General features: G+C 48.6%; 1 protein-coding gene and 2 non-coding genes across 3 annotated transcripts in view; 2 read left to right on the top strand and 1 right to left on the bottom strand.

Annotated features, from left to right (window-relative positions):
* MAD1L1 (MAD1 mitotic arrest deficient-like 1 (yeast)) overlaps positions 1-19,186 on the bottom strand; it is a 760,935-nt gene that overhangs the window by 697,501 nt on the left and 44,248 nt on the right. The gene's annotated exons all lie outside the window — the stretch shown is intronic.
* Positions 2,412-2,483, top strand: TRNAA-AGC. Its single transcript has one exon. It is a non-coding gene; the product is annotated as a tRNA-Ala (tRNA).
* Positions 2,550-2,621, top strand: TRNAA-AGC. The gene has a single exon. It is a non-coding gene; the product is annotated as a tRNA-Ala (tRNA).

Genomic DNA, 19,186 nt, shown 5'->3' with positions numbered 1-19,186 from the left:
AACGAACCAAGGCTCAAAAACTCATTCACAAAAAGTGGCGCTTCTGGAGAGTAATCGCATGAAAGATGCAAATAGTTTGGCATGTTGGCGATCACCGTTCTCCATCGCCGGCTCATCCCTGAACAAACCACCGCGTCGCTTTAGCAGCCTTGCTGCCAAGCGAGGGGGCTCGGAACAGCCTAAGCGTAATTGCCAACTCGCCTGTTATCGTTTGGGCCAGGGGAGAGGGGCGGCTCCTACAACTGGGATTAAAAAAAGGGGTAGAACCTTGACTGTTGGAAAGGAAAAGATTTCATACGCAGCCTTTTGGTTGCTGCAAAAAATCTAATTGCATCCAAATAGAAATCTCCTAATGCCCCAACTTGCAACAACTGGATTAATAGAATCTGGGACCACTACATTATGGAGAACTGACCGATTGCAACAATCTGAAATATATCCTGGACAGTCAAGTTTTAATGAGAAATGGCTCCCATTCTTGGAATATATCCTAAAAACAGAATGCCAACCATACAATCCAATCTATCTCACTATTTTACACTCATAAAGCACGCTTTGTATAAGCGATACCTCTATAGTTGAAACACCTCACTGACTAGTTGTGCATTCCTGCATCAACTCTTAGACACCACACAAATTAGTTAAAAGCATGTTACATACACTTTTCATGCTGAATCTAGTTTAAAGTTTGGTAAAAAGTATTTGTTGTTCTTATATATTTTAACAAATCTATAAGGGTACAATGTGTTTAGTGATTTTGATAATGTGATTCGTTCTTGATGTATATCATTATATATACCTATGTTTCATTCTATATTGGTGAAAAACAATTTTTTAAAAAAATTGGCTCACGGTAGCAACAGCTCTGCCCACCACAGTGAGCTTCTTCCTCCGGCTTGCTTCAGAGCGAGCTAATTTGGTCTCCCAGTGAGTTGCCTTCCCACTGGGACCTCAGCTCAAGCCCCCTGCCCCCCAATGGTCCTGCCCCGGAGCGTGGGGTGGCCTCCAATTGTTCGGAGACCCTTTAAATCCGAAGAAACGATCGATCGCTCGGAGCTCAGCCCTTGAGGGACCGCTGGCGCTGTGCTCTCCTGACCTGGGTAGCCCCGACAAGCCCAATCTCGTCAGATCTCAGAAGCTAAGCAGGGTGGGCCCTGGCTAGTATTTGGATGGGAGACCTCCTTGGAATACCAGTAGGCGGGAGGCGGGGGCAGGATTTATTCAGCCACCTCTCTGGCTATCCTCCAGGCCCCCAGTAGGGGTCAGTCACCAGAGGTCACCATGACTTCCAGGTGCGCGCGCACACACACACACATACGCACGTATGAGAAATGCAATAAATACCCCCCTCCCAAAAAAAGGAAGAACTTTAACGCTCTCCTGCAGGGTTCAAGAAGGAGGCATTGCCGCGTTGCTAATTCCGCCCTGCACCACCCCCTTACAGATGTCAATTCCTTTGGCAACACCTCTGTAATCCCTTATTTGTATCGGGCTTCTCCTCCACTTACTCTTCAGACCGGCTCTCTGCTTTGAACACGTCTGGCTTTGTAGAACCCTGCTCCTCTCAAAGATCAACTTTCTGTTTCACGGATAAATTGCGGGGAATGATGGATTTGTGCTCCAGTGCAGCGGATCAAGCGAATTGCAGTTCACGAAACCTTATGCTGGAATAAACGTTATTAGTCTTTAACAGACCACCGAACTCCGGTTTTGTTTCACCACTGCTACAGACCAGCACACGGCTACCCAACTGGAAACTTTGGACTCACCTGGGAGTTATTCGGACAGTATCACTGTGTGGTAAAAAAAAAAAAGGGGCCCAAGGAAGCCAGTTTGGTGTAGTGGTTAAGTTCATGGACTCTAATCTGGGAGAAGCAGGTTTGATTCCCCAATCCTACACTTGCACCTGGCTGGATGACCTTCGGCAAGACATAGTTCTATCAGAGCTGTTCTGTCATGAGTAGTTCTCTCAGAGCTCTCTCAGCCCCACCTATCTCAAAGGGTATCTGTTGTGGAGAGGGGAAGGGAAGGTGATTGTAAGCCACTTTGAGACTCTGAGTGAAGGGTGGGGTATAAATCCAATCTCCTCGTCCTCCTCCTCCTTCTTCTAAAGACTGGTAAAGGTATCACAGGATGGGGCCCTGACTCAGTGGTAGAGCATCTGCTTAGTATGCAAAAGGTCCCAGGTTCAGTCCCCAGCATCTCCAGTTAAAAGGACCAGGCAGGAGGTGATTGGAAAGAACTCCGCCTGAGACCCTGGAGAGCTGTAAAGAGGGGCTGTGGCTCAGTGGAAGAGCCTCTACTTGGCATGCAGAAGGTCCCAGATTCAGTCCCCGACACCTCCAGTTAAAAGGACCAGGCAGGAGGTGATGGGAAAGACCTCTGCCTGAGACCCTGGACAGCTGTAAAGAGGGGCTGTGGCTCAGTGGCAGAGCGTCTGCTTAGCATGCAGAAGGCCCCAGGTTCAATCCCCGGCATCCCCAGTTAAAAGGACCAGGCAGGAGGTGATGGGAAAGACCTCCGCCTGAGACCCTGGACAGCTGTAAAGAGGGGCTGTGGCTCAGTGGAAGAGCATCTGCTTAGCATGCAGAAGGTCCCAGGTTCAATCCCCGGCATCCCCAGTTAAAAGGACCAGGCAGGAGGTGATGGGAAAGACCTCCCCCTGAGACCCTGGAGAGCCGTAAAGAGGGTCTTTGGCTCAGTGGAAGAGCCTTTGCTTGGCATGCGGAAGGTCCCAGGTTCAATCCCCGGCATCTCCAGTTAAAAGGACCAGGCAGGAGGTGATGGGAAAGACCTCCGCCTGAGACCCTTGAAAGCTGTAAAGAGGGGCTGTGGCTCAGTGGAAGAGCATCTGCTTGGCATGCAGAAGGTCCCAGTTTTTGTCCCCAGCATCTCCAGTTGAATGGACGAGAGAGTAGGTGATAGAATCATAGAATCAAGGTTCTGAGTCCTAGTCCCCAGTCTTCCAACTGCAGGGCGACCTTCTCACAATCAACGGACCTGCTTAAGAGAAGATAGTTTATGTACTGCAGCTTCAGTACTCAAGTGCACCACGTCAGACTGCTTTGTTCAGTTCTTGAGTGGCGCAAGCCAGAGCCACTCAAATCAGCATATGGGCATAGATTTCAAAGAGATTTTGATAGGATGACCATGTGATTTCCAAGGGGTCAGAATACATGGCTGAAAGGATTGCATCTTCTCACCACTTTGGGGGACGGCTGCCTGGAGAGCCTCTGCTTGGCATGCAGAACATCCAAGGTTCGATCCCCGGCATCTCCAGTTAAAGGTGGGAGGTGATGTGAAAGACCTCTGCCTGAGATCCTGGAGAGCCGCTGCATGTAGTGCATTTGATTCCCAATCTAATGTCCAATGCTCAGTCAGAAGCCTTGTGGGCAATGTTGGGGGATTTTAAGTGTTCCAGACCCAGTTAGGTGTAGTGGTTAAGAGCGGAGGACTCTAATCTGGAAGAACCAGGTTTGATTCCCCACTCCTCCACGTGCAGCTGCTGGTATGACCCTGGATCAGTTGCAAGTTCTCGCAGAGCTGTTCTCTCAAGAGCAGTCTATCAAAAGAGCTCTCTCAGCTCCACCTACCTCACAGGCTGTCTGTTTTGAGGAGGGGAAGGAGATTGTAAGTTGCTCTGTGATGCCTTCAGGTAGTGAAGGACAGGGTATAAATCCAATCTCCCCCCTTTTCTCCTCCTCGAGTCGAGGGTGGACTCTATGGCATTCTACCCCACTGAAGTCCCTGTCCTCTTTAGGCAACATCCCCAAATTTCCAGGAGTTTTCCAACCTGGGTCTGGAGACCCTACCCCCACACACACTGCCAGTGACCGGGGGGACCTAGCAACCCTAGTTCCACACCTAGTTATAGCAGACGCACGAAACCTAACTTGGTAACTTTCATAGTAGGGAATCTACACTCCCTTCCCTTGTAAGTCAATGCAACACACTCCCTTCCCTTGTAAGTGGACAAGCTCGAGTGTCCAGAAGAGGGCAACCAGGATGGTGAGAGGGTTGGAATCCAAGTCTTACGAGGAAAGGCTGAAAGAGTTGGATATGCTTAGCCTGGGAAAGAGAAGGCTTAGAGGGGGCGTGACTGCAGTCTTCAAATACTTGAAGGGCTGTCATGTAGAAGATGGAGCAGATCTATTCTCTCTTGCTCCGGATTGCAAGACTAGATCTGATGGGTGGAAATTACAAGGGAGTCGTTACCAGCTAAATATCAGGAGAAACTTCCAAACTTCCAAACTGTTAAGAGCGGTCGATCAGTGGAACAGACTGCCTCAGGAGGTGGTGGGTGCTCCTTCGCTGGACGTTTTCAAGCAGAGGCTGGATGACCAGGGGTCATTTCGTAGAAAAAGCGGTGCAGGAGCTCATTAGCATAACTCATTAGCATAACTCATTTGCATATGTCACACCCCCTGACATCATCGGAAGTGTGTCAGATGGGAACACCCACCACTCAGGCTCCACTGGACTGTTTTGGATTGCTAGCTATTGGGGGGGGGAACGTGCAGATTTGTCCTTGCAAAGGAGGGAGAGCTTGTACCTGAATAAAACTTGGTCTTAAATGTGTCACTGGACTGTTTTGGACCAGGGGGAGCTCTGCAGATTACCTGGCTGCTTCTTGTTCTGACTGAGGGCTGCTGGGAGCAGGGGGTGGGGCTTGTTGCATGTGCCCGCCCCCGGGGCTCTTTACTGCCGGAGCTCCGCTCCTGTGCACTCCTGCAGGAAATCACCCCTGTGGACGACCATCTTTCGGGTATGTTGTAGGGCTATCTTTCAGCTATGCTCCTGCAGAGTGCAGGGGGTTGGACTAGATGACCTCCAAGGTCCCTTCCAACTCTAACATTCTATGATTCTATCCTCCTACTACAGTGTATTCCTCTCTATGAGCATAAAAAGATCCAAAGAACGAGAGCTTTTCAAACCTGCAAGTCTTCCCTCCGAAATTCTATAGTTACTCAGAATGGTTATATAGCCAGAAAACTAAACACGCAAAGTAAGAAATCAGAGATGTAGCTGGGTTGGAGCTCCACATTAAATGGAAAGAAAATTTCGAAGATGGGGGGGAGTGACTTTTCACCCCTCTCTTCTTACCCCCCCGCAGCCGCCTCCAATCCTATCCCGCCCCAAGGAGACAGCGGAAGAGGATTTCATTAATAAATTTATTTCAACTTCCTTTTCAATGGAGCTGGAAGAGAGAGTATGCAAATCCGTTTGTAATTAGGTTTAAAAATTCCATTTCATGGGATAATCAGACTTCAAAAAACTCAATTTTGGTTTTAATCAGATTTTAACAAGGATATTAAACTCTGTTGCGTTCGGGGGAGAAGAGAGGAACGGCGAATTTAACTCCAAATTTATTCAAGCTTAGCCCGGGGAGATAATTAAATAAAATTAATTTGGTAAGGGCTGTCTGTCAAATGGAGGCATTCCAGGCGGCAAAGCGTGTTTCGGGAAGGAAACAAAGCGCAGTTCATTACAGTACAAGCAGACACAAAGCCTCTTGTCGAGATAGGAGAGGAGTCTCAAGTCTCCTACGAGAACAAGGAAACCAACACCCAACAGGCTTCGCAAGATGGAACAGGGAAGCTTCTTAAAGTCACCCAGGAAACAAGAGTCCTTAAAAAACAAAGGACGAAGCCAGACAAAAGGAACCTAAGCGGCCACACACAAAAAAACACAGTTACTATAGAGTAAGAAAGCACTTGGGCACGCTCGGTTTGGATTCAGGGACTGCAAACCGGGGCTTGACAAATCCCAGCTGCCAGGTCAACCTGGCGCCTAGAAATTTTCATTGTGGCGCCAAACATTTTCAGCATTGGAGCCATATCTTTAACCCTCTGCCCCCACAGCGTCCCTGAGGTGAGAGATTTCCCAAGTCTTCCACACACCAGTCTAGAGAAAGGTGCTGCAAAGCCCTGTCTGGTTGCAGCTGATGCATGGTAACCCCATAGGGCAGAGGTGTCAAACATGAGGCCCGGGGGCCGGATCAGGCCCACAGTGGAACTGGCCATCTCCTGCTTCCAGTTCTGCTGCTGCTGCTGTATCATAGCTTCCTTCGCCAGGCTCTCTTAATCACTAAGCCATTTCATGTTTTAACCTAGGTCCTAGACTCAGAACTCTGAGCATGAGCTTTCTGTGGCGAATGTCAGTAAATCAATAGTAGGATTTAGTAGTATGGAGCTAATGTTTTAAGCATATTTTTATGTTAAGTTAAAAAAACACCCTTTGTGTTTGTGTCCTTTATAACGTTTGTATCTCCGCTACCTGGCATTACATTTTATGACACACATGGCCCCGCCCGACAAGGTCCCATTTATGTCAGATCTGGCCCTCATAACAAATGAGTCCGACACCCCTGCCGTAGTGTCTTCAAGGCAAGAGAGGAACAGCGGTGGTTTGTCCTTACCTGCCTCTGCATAGCGCGCCAGGACTTTTCTGGTGGTCTCTCATCCACCTACTAACCAGGCCAACCCCGTTTAGCTTCCAAGACCTGACGAGATCAGACTAGACTGGACGATCCAGGCCAAGGGGCCCTCAAGCTGCAGATGATTTTCAGCGACACCAGAGGGTTTGCAAGGTAAGAGAGGAACGGAGGTGGTTTGCCACTGCCTGCCTCCATGTAAAAACCCTGGACTTCCTTGGTGGTCTCCCATCCAAGTACTAACCATGGCCGAACCCTGCTTAGCTTTCGAGAGCTGATGAGATCGGCCTGTCCTGAGCCACCCAGATCAAGGCTCTAGAGAAAGAGCCGTCCCATAATCATGGGAACAAATTCCACGTTGAAACTGGTTTCTGTCAACAGCCAAATGTTATGTTAGACCCACATCTGCTCCATCTCCTTGGAGAGGGACTCCTACCTGAAGGATTTATATCAGGAAGTCTTGGGATTACAATCCCCACCGGACAGGGTGAAGAAACAGATCGACCAGGCCAGACTGATACCCAGAAACCTCTCCTCTACGAGGCTGTCTTGGAGGAGGTGAACAGGCTGTCACCGACAGCTCCCAAATCAAACCAGCCAATGCATCACTTCTCCCAGACCAGGGATCCTTAAACTTTATGAGCTGAGGGCACCTTTAAAATACTGACACAACGTGGTAGGCGCAACCACAAAATGGCTGCCACAAAATGGCTGCTTCAGGAGGCAGAGCCAGCCACAAAATGGCTTCCGCAGTTTAACCTCAGTCACAAAGGCTAGACCCCCTGTGTTGTGGTGGCAGCTGCTGTCAAGGCAACGTTCTCAAAAATCTGCACAGCCAATTACTTCTCCAATAGCCACAAGGTGCAGCCAGTTTGGTGTGGTGGTTAGGAGCGTGGACTCTAATCTGGGAGAACCGGGTTTGATTCCCCCAATCCTCCATACGCAGCTGCTGGCGTGACCCTGGGTCAGTCACAAGTTCTCTCAGAGCTGTTCTCTCAGGGGCAGTCCTCAAAAGAGCTCTCAGCCCCACCCTACCTCACAGGGTGTCTGTTGTGGGGAGGGGGAGGGGAAAGGAGATTGTAAGCCGCTCTGAGACTCCTTCGGGTAGTGAAGGGTGGGGTCTTAATACAACCTCTTCTTGTCTCTTCTTCTAGGAAGTCTTGATAGGCAAAAGCCCCACACGGCCTGGCCCCATGGCCCTTTCTAAAAACACTCGACAGGCACCAGCAAAGATGTCAGTAGGTACCATAGCAACCATGGGCACCACGTTGAGGACTCCTGTCCTAGACAATTATTCTTCTCTCACTCAAAGACCTCAGGTGGAAAACTATTCCTTGCTTACAGACAGTCCTCTAACCTATCACACCTCCTTGCTGACAACATCAGAGCCTAACAGAGATGCAAACCGAGGGACAAACCCTGAAACAAACCTAGATGCCAACATTCTCCCCCCTGCGCCCCGTGTATCTGACAGTACTATTCCGGGATTGAATCACCTCAGCGACGACACCATCTTGGGCTCAGCCACTACCTCAGACGTGATATATACCATCATCTTTTTTTTTCTTTTTTTAAAAGACCTTCTCCTCTCTTCAGTCCCTACAAAAAAGAACAAACGGCGCAAACTTGACTTCAAGAAGCCAGCGGGAGAATGTCTCGGTCTCCCAGGACGAGCCGTTCCTGATCTAAAAGTTCCCCTTCGCCGGCAAAAGAACTTCAAAAGGAGACCCAGGCGTGGAATTAAGGCTTCATCGCAAAGTCTGCCGCCGTCTCCCAAGGGCTCGACCAGGACTTTGGATTTCTCAGCAATTACAGCTAACTAGCTTAGCAAAACTAAGCAAACTGGGTTATCGCCAACTGCTGCTGTTATAAATCGGTTTTTCTTTCGTTAAATCTGATTCCGGGTGGTGGGTGGACAGCACCTTCAAGTCACAGCTGACTTAAGAGTGACCCCGTAGGGTTTTAAGAACATAAGAGAAGCCAATGTTGAATCAGGCCACTGGCCCATCCAGTCCAACACTGAATTTATAACCCTTAAGTATGGGGCAGAGAACTTGTAATTGATTATGTTAGCACTTAGAGGTGCCTATTGAAGCTGCCAGGCAGTAGTTACTCAATGAGTTGTGAAATTGTGAGGTTGCTTGCCGTGGGCGTAGCAACGGGCCCAAGCATCAGAGGCTTTTGGAAAGGACTGGACAGCTCCGAGGAGGAGGGATCCACCAATGAGAGCCTCCATTTGTAGTAGACGGTTGCATCCCAGTGCCAGGAGGCCTCTGTACCCTGTTTGATTGGCCGTCCGGGGCAGCTGTGCAAAACAGAATGCTGAGCTAAATGGGACCGCTGGTCTAAGAACATAAGAGAACATAAGAGAAGCCAATGTTGTATCAGGCCAATGGCCCATCCAGTCCAACACTCTGTCACACAGTGGCCAAAAACACCAGGTGCCATCAGGAGGTCCAGCAGTGGGGCCAGAACTCCAGAAGCCCTCCCACAGTTGACCCCCCCCCAAGCACCAAGAAGACAGAGCATCACTTGCCCCAGACTGAGAGTTCCCATCTATCCCTTGTGGCTAATAGCCACTGATGGACTTCTACTCCATATGCTTATCTAATCCCCCCTTGAAGCCATCCATGCTTGTAGCCGCCGCCATCTCCTGTGGCAGTGAATTCCATGTGTTAATCACTCTTTGGGTAAAGAAGGACTGCCTTTTATCTGTTCTAACCCGACTGCTCAGAAATTATTTATTTATTTTAGCATATTTATACCTCGCCCTCCCAGCGAACGGGCTCAGGGCGGCTTACGAAGTCGGTACAATGTACCTGGTACACATAAAACAATTAAAACATTTTAAACAGTTTAAAAACAGTTAAACAATCACACATTTAAAATGCTCGCAGTACTGATCACCATTTATTAAGCTTTGAATGGTGTGGCCTAAACGATAATCACAGTTCCCCCAGTTTCCCCCTTCAGCCGCCTTCTGGTCACCTGCGGAGGCCTGGCTCTGTCTCTATCCCTCTCCCCAGGGCCGATCCTATCCACCTCGATGGTCAGATGGTAATAATTGGTGGTAGTGGTAGTGGTATTGGCAGCTCCTCGTTGAAAGCCTGGTGGAAGAGCTCCGTCTTGCAGGCCCTGCGGAACTGTAAAAGGTCCCACACGGCCCTGATCTCTTCCGGGAGCTCATTCCACCAGTGAGGAGCCGCCACTAGATCATCAATATAAAACAGCCTGTCATTGTGTGCTACTTGCAGCTTTGTGAGCTTGAACCATCTATAGCTTATTTTAGCTTGCATGAGCGCTTCAGTAATCGGCTTCAATTCTCTGCGACTAGCAAGGACGTCAGGGGGGAGGTCCGGGAAAACTAGGATCTTACGGTGTTGAAATGAAAGAGATCCTCTTGTCCTGGCCACGAGTTCTTGCATTGTGAAAAAAGGACTTATTTCTCTACCTGCTCTATCCCATCCATAATCTTGTAAACCTCGATCATGTCACCCCTCAGTCATCATATCTTCAAGCTAAAAGAGCCCCAAGCATCTTACCCTTTCTTCATAGGGAAAGTATTCCAACCCTTTTATCATTTGAGTTGCCCTTTTCTGCACTTTTTCCAGTGCTGTAATATCTTTTCTGAGGTGTGGTGACCAGAACTGTACACAGTACTCCAAGTGAGGCTGCACCATTGATTTATACTGGGGCATTATGATACTGACTGATCTGTTTTCAATTCCCTTCCTAATAATCCCCAGCACAGCGTTGGCCTTTTTTATTGCAGTCGCACACTGCCTCGACATTTTCAGCGAGTTATCCAATCTTTCAAAGCAAGAGATATGTTCAGAGGTGATTTGCCATTGTCTGCCTCTGCGTAGCAACCCTGGACTTCCTTGGTGATCTCCCACCCCAGAACTAACCAGGGCCGACCCTCCTTAGCTTACGAGATCGGATGAGACCAGGGACTTCCGGCTCAGGGCAAAAATCTGATTCTTATTCCAGGGCGTCTTTCCTTCACTTAAGCACATGCACCAAGAAAGGTTGAAGCAAACTCAGGTTTTTCACTTTTAGCTAAACCGGGGGGAGGGGGAGAGAGAGAACACCAGCAGACATGCAAAATGACTCCTGGCAGCTCCATTTATTAAAAGAGGAATGGAATAAAAAGCCCAGGATTGTTTTAACGTGTTGCAGGTTTCGGAGTTCATTAATATATGCTAATAGCCAGTCAGAACTTAATAGGACAGTGTCTAATGGCTGCACCAGGAAACAGCATGAGAAATTTGAGCACATTAGTAATGACCATGGGAGGAAAAATTGCATTTAACAGTTTAAATAGCACTTCCCCTTAACGTCATTTTATGGGAAATCAGCCAGGTGTGTGTGTATGGTTGTGTGTGTTTTTGTATTACTAAATTGGCTTATTTATTTAAAGTTCTCCTTTTTTTATTGAGACTCAAGGCTCAGTGTGATATATCAAGATGGGTAGCCGAGTTAGTCTGACTGTAGCAGCAGGAAAGAGAAGAGATTGGATTTATACCCCATGGCCCTTCACTACCCAAAGGAGTCTCATAGCAGCTTACAATCTCCTTTCCCTTCCCCCTCCCCACAACAGACACCCTGTGAGGAAGGTGGGGCTGAGAGAGCTCTTTCGAGAAATGCTCCAGAGAGAACAGCTCTGACAGAACTTGTGACTGACCCAAGGTCACACCAGCAGCTGCAAGTGGAGGAGTGGGGAATCACACCCAGTTCTCCCGGATTAGAGTCCGCACTCCTAACCACTGCACCAAACTGGCTCTCACTGTATAGCAATAGAAAAAAGAGTCCAGTAGCGCCTTTATGACTAACAAGATTTGTGGCAGGGGATGAGCTTTCGTGAGTTATTGCTCACCTCTTCAGGTATCTGGAGAAGTGAGCAGTGACACACAAAAGCTGATAACCCCACCACCACAACATTTGTTAGTCTTGCTCTTTTCTATTGCTATATAGTATAAGTCAATCAACGTGGGGGGGGCCCACGTCCAATGAATGGTACAATAGGGGTCAGACTAAGGAAATCTGAATCCAGCGCTGAAACAAGCCTTAAAACAAAGACCGATTCCCCACAAGCAGCTGTGTATAGCAATAGAAAAAAGAGTCCAGTAGCGCCTTTATGACTAACAAGATTTGTGGCAGGGGATGAGCTTTCGTGAGTTATTGCTCACCTCTTCAGGTATCTGGAGAAGTGAGCAGTGACACACAAAAGCTGATAACCCCACCACCACAACATTTGTTAGTCTTGCTCTTTTCTATTGCTATATAGTATAAGTCAATCAACGTGGGGGGGGCCCACGTCCAATGAATGGTACAATAGGGGTCAGACTAAGGAAATCTGAATCCAGCGCTGAAACAAGCCTTAAAACAAAGACCGATTCCCCACAAGCAGCTGTGCCGCCGTCGCTCTTCAGTCCCCCCCCCACCCCGCAGCTGCCCTCCCCCTCGATCGTATTCTTCAATTTCAAACTATTCGCTGCACGGCCGCATTTTGACCCGCATCTCCCCCCGATTTCTTCCGCGTCTTCTCAATCCTCAAAAAACAGGCTCGAGAAGACACGGGGAAAATCAGGGGTGGGGGGAGATGCGGGTCAAAAGGCGGCCACGTAGCAAATTGTGTGAAATTGACCAATTCGATGGGAGGGGGAGCCTGAGCGGTGGGTGTTGCCTTCTGACCCTCTTCCGGTGATGTCGGGGGTGTGGCATATGCAAATAAGTCATGCTAATGAGTTATGCTAATGAGCTCCTGCACCTCTTTTTCTAAGAAATGACCCCTGGGCATTACCCTGGGCATATAAGAAAGAGCCAAAGAGCCAAGCTCTGTTTCAGGATCTGGCCTTCCTGGGAACAGTCAGGGTGGATTTTTTTTAGGATTGGCTGATTTCGATCTCCTTGCAGTCCAAGGGACTCTCAAGAGTCTTCTCCAGCACCATAATTCGAAGGCATCTATTCATTAATTCACAGGGCTGCCCTAAATAGGAAGCCACTTGATGGCACTTAACACCCACACAAACATCTGTGCAAAAAAAGTCCTCTTGGATAATCCTGTTTTGCAAAGCAGGATGCGACACAGAACGAACAGACAGAAAGGTAAAAGCGGAAGTACCGACTGGCTTGTCCACTGAACTCATTCTCAATTCTAAGCACCCAAGCGCTTCAAGCAACTGGTTTGACCTGGAATCAGCTAAAGACTTTGGGAAAGTAGGAAAGACTGCAACACAGAAATCCGCTTAACTAGCCACCTTGGAAAGGACCACAAACACACCTGTACAAAACCACAGGACTTCAGTTCCCAATTCGTTCACCAACCCCCGGTTCTAGGCTCACCCCTTACTAAAGCAGATTAGAATCCGCATTCATAAGCATACTCTAAAGGGGAAGGGGAAACCTAATCTTCTCCCCTCTGCGGTCATTGTGAATCGAGCAGAGAGGATAGTTAAGCAGTGGTTCTTCTAGAGGAGGGACCGTGGCTCAGTGGCAGAGCCTCTGCTTGGCATGCAGAAGGTCCCAGGTTAAATCCCTGGCATCTCCAGTTAGATAGGACCAAGCACAAGGTGATAGGAAAGATCTCAGCCTGAGACCCTGGAGAGCTGTAAAGAGGGGGTGTGGCTCAGCGATAGAGCATCTGCTTGGCATGCAGAAGGTCCCAGGTTAAATCCCTGGCATCTCCAGTTAGATAGGACCAAGCACAAGGTGATAGGAAAGATCTCAGCCTGAGACCCTGGAGAGGTACTGCCAGTCTGAGTAGACAATACTGATACTGACGGACCGATGGTCTGATTCAGTATAAGACGGCTTCATCTGTTTTCATAGGGAGGGGCTGTGGCATGCAGTGGCAGAGCCTCTGCTTGGCATGTAGAAGGCCTGAGGTTCAATCCCCAGCATCTCCAGTTGAAAGGATCAGGTAAGAGGTGATGTAAAAGACATTAACCTGAGACCTTGGAGAGCGGCTCCCTGTCTGAGTAGACAGTTCTGACCTTGATAGAATGATTGTTGGACTCGGCATAAGGTTATCCTCAGGTGTTCCATATATACTACTGCAGAGGATCCATAGCTAATTGCCTGAGTATCTAGTTTGGTGTAGTGGTTAAGTGCACGAACTCTAACCTGGGAGAACTGGGTTTGATTCCCCACTCCTCCACCTGCACCTGCTGGATGACCTTGGGCAAGCCATAGTTCTGATAAGAGCTGTCCTTGAAAAAGAGCCGTTTCTGTCAGAGCTCTCTCAGTCCCACCTACTTCACAGGGTGTCTGTTGTGGGGAGGGGAAGGGAGAGGAGTTTGTAAGCCACTCTGAGACTCACTTGGGTAGTCTCTTCTTCTCCTTCTTCAATCCCTAGTATCTCCAGCTAAAAGGATCTGGCAGTAGGTAATATGCAGGATCTCAGCTGCAGACCCCAGAGGATCACTGCTAGTCAAAGAGATGGACCTTGAAAGGCTGACTACCTACCCCAGCATCAGCCAGATTTCATGTATATGTGCTATGTGCAACCTACAGTTTCCCATGAACACGTCTGAAGGACACTGAGTTTGACCTACCAGCTCCCCACTCCTGAAAAATTCCCGAGGAGCAGACCCTTTTAAGCCGTCGCCTGTTGCAGTGAAGTTCTGAGCACCAAAGCACAAAGGAGACAGTTCAAAAGCGAACAGAAGGACAATGATATATGTGCCGACGCGTCCGCAAGCTGGCGGCCCTCGTGTTGGGAGAGGTGCCAAAGAGGCAGACGGAATAAAAATAAGATATGAGCATTTGAGGCTCCCCCCCTCCATCACCACGCTGCTGCGTCCCTTTGTCGATTAACCTCTGCTATTTAAATGATAATTTCGCCGCCGCTCCATTAGGCGCAACGGCGCACCTCAAAGTGGCTTTCCCCCCCCCCATGAAAAGGGGAGCGGACGCGAGGGATCTTTCCCTTTCACGGCATACTGAGCACACAGACTCAAGCGGTTTACAGTCTTCAAGAGTCCACCCACACCTGAACAGGAGCTGCCAGCTTCTCTTTGCTCTTAATTTATTTCCCTACAGCCTCTCCGCTTGCTAAAAATGTCACCCAAGTAAGAAAAAACTGAACTGCCAGAGGAGAGCGAGGCCCAACATTCTATACCTCTGGGAACCAAGAGCCACGCCCTCTTCTGTTTTTCATTTACTCCATCTGTATCTAAGGGTTGCCAACTCTGGCCTGGGAAATTCCTGGAGAGTTTTTGGGGGGGTTGGAGAGGGAATTCATCTAGACTCTATGGCAGGGGTGTCAAGCATGTGGCCCGGGGGCCAGATGAGGCCCCCGGAGGGCTTCTATCAGGCCCGCAGTGGAACTGGCTGTCTTCTGCTTCTTCTTCCAGTTCTGCTGCTGCTGCTGCATCATTGTAGGTTTGCAGTTTACAGATACACACCTGAATGGCATACTCAGGATTGCAACAGCACAGGCATTTTGAGGCAACAATTCAGAGCAAGAGGTGTCAGTTATCAGACACTGTTAAATAAACAAAATATTGCAAGAGTGCTAATGTTTTAAGTGTGTTTTTTATTTTAAGTTTTTTAAAAAACCCTTTGTGTTTGTGTCCTTTATAAACTTTATATCTTCGCTACCTGGCATTACATTTTATGACACACATGGCCTGGCCCAACAAGGTCTCCTTTATGTCAGATCCGGCCCTCATAACAAATGAGTTCGACACCCCTGCTCTATGGTTTACCATAGAGTCTGCCCTTTGAAGCTGTCATTTCCTGCAGGGAAACTGATCTCTGTAGTCTAGGGATCAGTTTTAATTCTGGAAGATCTCCAGGCCACACCTGGAGGCTGAAGCAACCCGAGCTGCAGTGTTAGGAGAGTCTAGTAACAAATAAATATACACGGCAAGAACCTTTTAGCAAACTAATGTGTTCTATTCATGGTCATCATTTAGTAAAGTGCATAGTGTATCATTATTTCACCCTAGTCAGGTATAAATATTCATTATATTCAATAAGCAATAATATTCAATACATACAGATTGTAAACTACCAGACAATTTTGCATCAGTGTTTTAAAATCTGTATGTATTGAATGTTACTGCTTATTGAATATAATGAATATTTATACCTGACCAAGATGAAATAATGATTTGAATGGGGAACCAAAGAGGCTTACAACCAATGCTCCCTCTAAGCTGTGGAGTCTTGTGAGCAAAAATCCTACTTTGTGAGCTACTGGCATTAAAGTTGTGAGCGAGTGATTTGGCTATGGCATATATTGGTTTTCTCTGGAGCCATCCTTCCCGAGCTAAGACAAAAATGTGTGAGCCGGAGGCTAAAAAACTGAACTAGCTCACACTGACTCAGCTTATAGGGAACACTGCTTACAACCTCATCCTCCACTCTTCTGTTTTATCCTCAACAACAACCTTGTGGGGATGGTTAGGCCAAGAACATCACAGGCCCAAATTCCCTCAGTAAGCTTCTGTGGCAGGGTCAGGATTCAAACCCGAGCTCCTGCAGCTGTTCAAGCACCTCTTTTTCTCCCAACACACTCCACGGAGATACTCTAGTTTCTCGTATGTTTCCATGCTCCTTAGCATTCATGAATGAACGTAAGAGCGTTAACAGTGACATGCCTTCGCAAGAGCCGATTCAGTCGGCGTCTAACACAAACAAGACACGGCAAACCCGATTCTGTGGGAGCTTCAAGACAGAGGCGGCGAGAGGCAAAGCAAAGCATCACTGTGTTCCTCTTTAATATTTATTTTCCCTTTCTATATTTGGCAAATTCCCACTGTGATGTGACAGCTGGTTTGACATAAGGCAGCTTGTGAACAAGCCGTTGTGAAGTTACAGTCCTTTTCTGCGGCTCATAAATCGTAGCTAACGACTGAAAATAAAAATTTCCGGCACCATGAAGTTTTCATAGCTTAGAATTGTCAGCTGGAATACCCATTGCCCTGGGGTTGGAGGTCAGAATTCTGGCCTATAGTACCCCAAACATTTGAGATTTGTGCCTTCATCTAACTGGTCTTAAATACTGAAAGAGGTGGAGGAGGAGAGTTCGATTTATACGTCGCCCTTCCCTTGGAGTCTCAGAGCGGTTTACAATCTCCTTTCCCTTCATCTCCCCACAGCAGACACCCTGTGAGGTAGGTGAGTCTGAGAGAGCTCTGAGAGAACTGCCCTTGAGAGAACAGCTCTGAGAGAACTTTGACTGGCCCAAGGTCACCCCCTGGCTGCATGTGGAGAAGGAGTGGGGAATCAAACCTGGTTCAAACCCAGTGCTCCAGATTAAAGTCCACCACTCTTAACCACCACACCAAAAAGCAGGTTGTTTACCAGTAACTGGTGATCTTCGAGTGGTCATCTGTGCATTCACACCAATGGGATCTAGTGCGCACGCGCTGGATCGATCAGTGCTGCAGCAAGCTCTTTTAACAGATTTCCACGCCCAGTCCCTTGGGCATGTGCAGGAACCCCACCGCGAATGCCCAGAGGGGTGGGCGCAGACATCCCGCCAGTTCCTACAATCCGCCGCAAATCAACTCCTATTAAAAATGTAGAAGCTGACAGCAGCAGGGAAGGAGGGCAGGTGATGTGAATGCACAGATGACCACTCGAAGATCACCAGTTACTGGTAAGCAACCTGCTTATCTTCGACGTGGTCTCTGTGCTTCACACCCATGGGAGATTAGCGAGCAGTAGCTTACCTGGAGGAGGGTGCTGGCAGGTCTTTTACTGCGTAGCCGAAGACAGAATGTGATGTCCCATGTTGGTATTGGTGTTTGTACAGACTTCTAGGGCGTAGTGCCTGATGAAGGTGTTAGGCGTGGCCCAGGTAGCGGCTTTGCAAATATCCATTATTGGCACTCCTTGGAGGAAGGCAGTGGAAGTCGCGACAGCCCTGGTAGAGTGAGCCCTGATAGGGCCAGGTAATGGCTGTTTGGCGAGTAGGTAACATAGATGGATTAGACCTACAATCCACTTTGACAGGCGCTGGGCCGTGATGCGAGTACCCAGACGTGCCGGAGCGTACGAGACGAAAAGATGTGAGTCCCGTCTAGTTGGGTGTGTTCTATTAGATAGAACAGAAGAGCCCGCTTCACGTCCAAGGTGTGTAATAATTTGTCCTCCGCTGATGTTGGGGTTGGAAAGAAGTCAGGGAGGAAGACCTCCACCTGCAGGTGGAACTCTGACACCACCTTCGGCAGGAACTCTGACACCACCTTCGGCAGACTCTGTCTGGCAGAAATTATAGGTAAGGTGTATCGTGCCGGAAAGCCAATATTTCTCCAACTCGCCTTGCCGATGTGATAGAAGTTAAAAAGGCTGTTTTACATGCGAGGAGTTTGAGGTCGCATGTCGCGAGCGGCTCAAAGGGCTTCCTTGTGAGCTGGCGGAGAACTAGAGGAAGGTCCCAGGGAACGGCTGAAGTTTTGACAGGAGGGTAGAGGTGTAACAAACCTTTTAAAAACCGTTTGGAAATCGGATGAGAAAACAAAGTGCATTCGTCAACTGGACCATTGTAGGCCGAGAGGGCGGCCAAATAAACTCTCAACGATGAATGGGAAAGTCCCGAGTCAGCTAAGGAGAGGAGGAATCGGAAAACTCTTTCGAGACCCACTGAGGTGGCTCAAGGGGCATCATCACCTAGGGAAGAATAGAACCTTCTCTACTTATAATCGTAGGACCTCCGCGTAGTAGGCTTCCTGGAATTCAAAAGGACGTTCACTACTCGGGAGGAAAAGCCAGTGATATTATCAGCCATGCCGTCAGTTTCAACTGTGGTATGTCGTGATGTAGGACGGGGGCGTCTGAGAGGAGGAGGAGGTCCTGAGCCGGAGGAAACTGATGGTATATCCCCTGTGATATCTCGAGGACTGTTGAAAACCAAGGTTGTCTTAGCCACCATGGGGTTATTAAGATACAGTCTTAATACAGTCTTTGAGAATTTTGTGGACCACTCTCAGAAGCAGAGGTAAGGGGGGGGCAGGTAAAGAAGTCCCGAGGACCAAGGGTAAAGGAGACCATCTCCCAGAAATTGTGGGTCTTTACCTCCTCGACTAGGGTGAGGAGGAATTGGAAGACTCGTTCGAGACCCACAGAGGTGGCTCGAGGGGCATCATCTCCAAGCGAAGAGCAGAACCTACGCCATTTATAATCGTAGAACCTCCGCGTAGTGGGTTTCCTGGAATTCAACAGGACATTCCTTACATGAGCGGAGAAGTCGATGTCATTATCCCCCATTATCAACTTCAGCTGTGGTATGTTGTGATGTAGGACGGGAGAGGAGAAGGTCCGGAGCTGGAGGGAATTGATGGCAAGTTCCCTGTGATAGCTCAAGGACTGCTGAAAACCAAGGTTGTCTTGGGCACCATGGTGTTATTAAGAGACAGTCCGCGTTGTCTTTGAGAATCTTGCGGACCACTCTCAGAAGCAGAGGTAAGGGGGGGAACAGGTTAAGGAGTCCCGTAGACCAAGGATAAAGGAGGCCGTCTCCCAGAGATTGTGGGTCTTTGCCTCCTCGACTGCAGAACAGAGGACACTTTTTGTTGTTTCGTGTGGCGAAGACGTCGACTTGGGGAACTCCCCACTTGTGGAAGAGTGGGAGGAGGTATGTTGGGTTCATTCCCCGCTCGTGGAGGCTGAGTCCCGCTCGGCTTAGATGGTCTGCGACCAGGAATGTGAGTGGCCACAAGGAATATCTTGTTGGCTATGCATAAGTCCCACAATTGGATGGCAAGGTTGCATAGGCGAAGGGACACTGTGCCTCCCTGC

The sequence above is a fragment of the Gekko japonicus genome, unplaced genomic scaffold (genome assembly GCF_001447785.1).
Source record: "Gekko japonicus isolate JY-2015 unplaced genomic scaffold, Gekko_japonicus_V1.1 scaffold196, whole genome shotgun sequence".
Lineage (NCBI taxonomy): Eukaryota > Metazoa > Chordata > Lepidosauria > Squamata > Gekkonidae > Gekko > Gekko japonicus.
Note: the sequence above shows the minus strand (reverse complement) of the source record. Positions and strands in the feature narration are given on the sequence as shown.